We start from the raw sequence: 5,816 nt of genomic DNA on the forward strand, positions 1-5,816 counted from the left end.
AAAAAAAAAATTGACGAACTTTTTCCACTACTGCAAAGCTGCATTTTTCTATTGAAAAATCACTCTTGGTTAATTGGTGAATAAAACTTAAAACAAGCGAAGAATCTCAATCTCAATCTCAATCTCAATTCGCTTGAGTATAAACTCAAGCGAAGAAGTAGTGGTACTCATGGTGGAGAAGCCATGGAAGGTGAGTTATTATTTTAAGAAGGTTGAGTGGGTGGGTTTGAAGAAAGGAGGGGTTTTCTTTAATTTTAATTTTTTGCTTATTTTATTTTATTTTTTGTTTAAGAAATTAAAATTTTGTTAAATAATAGTATTATTTTGGCATAGAATCTGATGTGGATGCTGATTTGTCATCCACGTCAGGCAAGTGAGTATCACGCGATTCCGGAGGGTTTAAAAGTCTTGTTTTGATTAAGTTGAAGTGTCTAGAAGAAACTTTATGGAGTGTAGGGACCGGGATGACAAACCGGAACAAGTACAAGTGTCTCCCAGGCTATTCTGCCTTTGAAGAACTCAAGACTTGGGTATTAATTAGAAAACATACTATTCCAGAAGAATTCTTCTTAGAGTTCTTTGTGGAAGGTCTCAAGGAGAAAATTAGGAACACTGTGAAAATGCTCAACCTTTGTACATTGAGCCAAGCTGTGGAAAAGGCTAGATTTCAAGAGAAAGTTATTGAAGCCCAAATTAGGAAAAACAAGGTCACATGGAGTAAGGGCACAGTGCAGAATAATAATGCCATAGTGAACAGATCTCAAGGGAGTTGGACTAGAGAAGGGCAGGGAAATACATCTAATACAGGAATCAAAAAGAACCACAATTTGTGTTACAAGTGTGGGGATAAATGGGTTCCTGGGCATTAATGCAAGAATAAATAGCTCAATGCAATGACACTGAGGAAGAGACAAGGGAGTCAGACCAAACAATTGACCTGCCTAATGAACTAGAGTACATTGAAGACTCACAAGAGTTAGAAATGGTGGAGGAAGTTGTTAGCCTCAATTCCCTATCAGGAACGGAGATTCCAAACACAATCACTTTGAGTGGTACAACCAAAAAGAAGGTATTAACTATACTGTTAGATTCAGGAAGTACCCATAGCTTCTTGGATATGGAAACTGCTAGATAGATTGGGTGCATTCTTAAGGAAGCTAGGCCTATGAGAATTACTGTGGCCAATGGGAACCAATTGATGAGTCTTTATTCTTGTCCTATGTTTAAGTGGAAGATACAAGGGATAGAATTTGAGGACTCAGTGAGACTAATTCAATTGGGGGGCTGTGATATGATTCTAGGGGGAGATTGGATGAAGGCTCATAACCCAGTTCTATTGGACTTTGTAGCATACAGAGTTGTGGTGTCACATAAGGGTAAAAGAGTTGAACTTAAGGGCATGTACAACCAAGCTATGTTGCAGAGTATGTCTAATAGTAGCATAATATAGTTGTTCTAGAAGGGGAAGTTATTTTGGGGACACCTATCTACAGTAACAACAACAGAAGTGGGAAAGCAAGAAGTGCTACCTTCAAAGCTCTCAGGAGTGCTACTACAATACAATGATGTGTTTGCAGAGCCAACTTCATTGCCTCCTAAGAGACAGCATGACCATTTCATACCCCTGAAACCATCATCAACTCCAGTCAGTATCAGGCCTTATAGGTACAACTACTTCCAGAAAAATGAGATAGGAAAACAAGTTAAAGATATGTTAACTAATGGTATCATACAGCCTAGTCATTCTCCATTTTCATCACTTGTACTTTTGGTTAAAAAGAAAGATGGTAGTTGGAGGTTTTGCATTGACTATAGGGAACTTAATAAGATGATTGTTAAGGATAAGTTTTCAATTCCATTAGTAGATGATTTACTGGATGAATTAAGTGGCTCCTATGTGTTCTCTAAGATAGACCTGAGAGCAGGTTATCATCATATTAGGATGAATGAGGAAGATATCCACAAAACAACTTTTAGAACACACTTAGGTCACTATGAGTTTAAGGTGATGCCATTTGGTCTTACTAATGCTCCTGCCACCTTTCAAATCCTTATGAATCATGTGTTCCAAGATCACTTGAGACAGTTTGTCTTAGTTTTCTTTGATGACATTTTAGTCTGCAGTCCTACCATTCAGGAACATAAGGAACATTTACAAAAGGTGCTGGAAGTTTTAAGGAGAGAGCAGTTGTATGCCAAGAGATCTAAATGTTCTTTTGGCTAGGACAAGGTGGAGTATCTAGGCCATATTATTACTGGAGAAGGAGTCACTACTGATCCCTCAAAAATAGAAGTTGTGGTGAACTGGCCTATACCTAGGTCAATTAAGGCACTGAGAGGATTTTTGGGTTTAACAGGGTATTATAGAAGGTTTGTGCAATCATATGGGGTGATCAGTAAACCCTTGACTAACCTACTTAAAAAGAACTCTTTTCAATGGGGACATGAAGTAGAAACAGCCTTCAACAACCTTGAACAAGCAATGACCACTGCACCTGTCTTAGATTGGCAGATTCCACCAAAATATTTGTGGTGGAAACTGATGCTTGTTCAAAGGGGATGGGAGTTGTACTAATGCAAGAAGGAAGACCACTAGCATTTTTCAGCAAGGCCTTAGACCCTAGACATTGGGGATTGTCTACTTATGAGAAGGAGTATATGGTAGTCCTAGCAGCAGTAGACATATGGAGATATTACTTACAAGGCGGACACTTTATTATCAGGACCGATCATCACAATTTGAAATACTTATTGGAGCAAAAAGTAACAACTGCTCTCCAACAGAAAGGCTTAACTAAGTTGCTAGGGTTGGGTTATGAAGTACAGTACAAAAAGGGGACAGAGAATAGAGTAGCTGATGCATTATCTAGAAGGGAGATAGAGGACTCCAATCTAACTGCCGTTACCACTGCTTAACATACTTGGATGCAAGAGATTATCCAGAGCTACCAGAATGATCCTACAGTTGCACAGTTGACTATTGAGCTAGCAACAGTTCCTGGCAGCAAGCCACACTACACCTTACAGCAGGGAATTATAAGGTACAAGAATAGGATATATGTAGGAAAAGGAACTCACCTCAGAAATAAGATTTTTGAGGTATTACATCAGTCACCATTGGGTGTTCATGCTGGACAGATGGGGACTTACAGAAGGATTAAAGGAGTATTCTATTGGCCCAACATGAAGGCTGAGGTGATAAAGAAGGTTTCAGAATGTGAAATTTGTCAAAGAATGAAAACAGAAAATGTGCTTTCTCCAGGCCTATTACAACCTTTACCTATTCCAAAAATGCCATGGCAGGACATAGCCATGGACTTCATTGAAGGACTTCCTAAGTCTGGTTGTATGGAAGTTATATTGGTTGGATCGACTGACTAAGTATGGCCATTTTATGGCCCTTAAACATCCTTATACAGCACAAGATGTAGCTGAGACCTTCCTAAAGGATATCTACAAGTTGCATGGATTACCTAGGACTATTGTAACAGACAGAGATACCATTTTCACTAGTCAATTTTGGCAACATCTCTTCAAAACTATGGGAACTAAGCTGAATATGTCTACCTCCTATCATCCCCAGTCTGATGGCCAAACGGAGAGGCTCAACAGATGCTTGGAATCTTATTTGAGATCTATGGTATTTACTAATCCTAAGCAGTGGATGAAGTGGCTGCCATTAGCAGAGTGGTGGTATAACACCAATTACCACAGTTCACTAAAGACTACCCCTTTTCAAGCCCTATATAGGTTCCCACCTACACAGGTTCCTTTGGGATCCCTACCATATTCTAAACATACAGAAGCAGGATCGCTTATAGCTTAGAGACAACAAATGTTACATAATTTGAAGGAAAATTTGAATCAAGCCCAAGCTCGCATGAAATTCTATGCTGACAAACGCAGGTCAGACAGAAATTTAGAGGTTGGAGATTTAGTCTATCTAAAGCTCTATCCGTACAGGAAAACCTCAGTAGTAGTGCGAAGGAAATTGAAGCTAAGTGCTAAGTACTATGGTCCGTATAAAATTACAGAAAAGATAGGAGCAGTGGCTTACCGACTTGAGCTTCCATCTGGGTCTCAAATCCATCCAATCTTCCATGTGTCACAACTCAAGAAACATGTTGGTCCAATGATCTCTCCACAGCAACAGTCGCCGATTTGTGATGAAGAAGTCCAGGTGTTGGTCCAGCCATTAGCAATTTTGCAGCGGCACATGGTTAAGGTCAATAACACAGTGGGGGTTAAAGTGCTGGTGCAATGGACAAATCTAGGGGAAGAAGAGATAACATGGGAAGATTGGGGCTATATTAAGAGTCGATTTCCTGATTTTGTGGCTTCACTCAAACATTGAGGACAAGGTCTTTCTTCATCGGCGGGGTATTGTTATAAACTAAGGTTGTCGGCTGAAAGAAGAAAAGGGAATGAAATGAATAAGTAGTAGGGTTAAAGATGAAAGAATAAGAGAATGACGTGGCAGCATCAGGGGCGTCCAAAATCACTTAAGATGTGTCGCTCAGATTACAAGTCCTAATAAGATCTAAGGGTGGAGATCTAATGAAGAATATTCTAGAGACAATTACTAATAACAGATTCTCAACAGAATGAGTTAGACAATTACTGGTACTCAACTAATTCTCTCTCTCTTCATTTTTCTTCTCTCTCGATCCTCTCTCTTCTCTCTCTATCTTCTAACCCCAATTCTCTTCTTTCTGCAGGACTCCATTGAAGACCTTTGTAATAGCTTGTAGTTACTCATTCAGAATATTGTAAATACATTAGTTGAGCTAATAAAATTCCCCATTGACTTCCGCCATTCATTCTCATTTAAATTTCACTATTACATGAGATTCATTACAAAACTCATCAAAATAAATTACCTCAGAGTAGGTTGTAAGGCATTATATTAGGGTTGAAGGAAGAGTAGAGTAGATATAGGGTGTGTTTGGTATGATGAAACACATTTTCTGAAAATATTTTTTAATTTTTTAAACTCATTTTTTGAGGATAATATTTTAAAGGAAAACATTTTCCTCGTACCGAACACACCCATAATTTGTTTAATTTCGTTTCCCATCCACAGTACTAGACAACTGGCATTTTTTGTCCAAGGCACACCGACCAAAATCGGTCGGAAAAATACCGACCGAAATCGGTCGAAAAAAATACCCACCGAAATCGGTTGGAAATTAAGTATTTGGTCGTTAAAGTCAATAAAAAAATTTCTGACAACGGAAATAGTGGTCCCACGACAAAAAATTAAAAATTTCGATCGATTTCAGTTGGAAATCGGTCAAATATTTGAGCAACACCTGGTCATACTTGTATATACTGTATAAAAATAATTTTTTATTAAAATTTTTCCAATTTCAGAAAGTTTGAAATTAATATGTCCCGCCCAAGACAAAAATTTAATATAGCTTATAATTAAATATTTCCAACCGAGTTCGGTCGGAAACACGATTTTAAAATAATTAAAATATAAATTTAATAATATTTGTGTGTGTGTAAATAATAAATATCTTTTAAATAAAAAATATTTAATACTTATTTTGATATATATATATATATATATATATATATATATATATATATATATATATATATTATGTATAGTATAGTTATATATATTTAACAGTATAAATTGTATATATAGTATAATAAACTATACTATACTATACTATATATACATCTTAAGATATATATTGTATTTTGCGCGCGTGAGTGTATTATATATACAATTTATACTGTTATATATATATATATATATATATATATATATATATATATATATATATATATATATATATATATAT

This window comes from Nicotiana attenuata, chromosome 3, assembly GCF_001879085.1.
Source record: "Nicotiana attenuata strain UT chromosome 3, NIATTr2, whole genome shotgun sequence".
Taxonomy (NCBI): Eukaryota; Viridiplantae; Streptophyta; class Magnoliopsida; order Solanales; family Solanaceae; genus Nicotiana; species Nicotiana attenuata.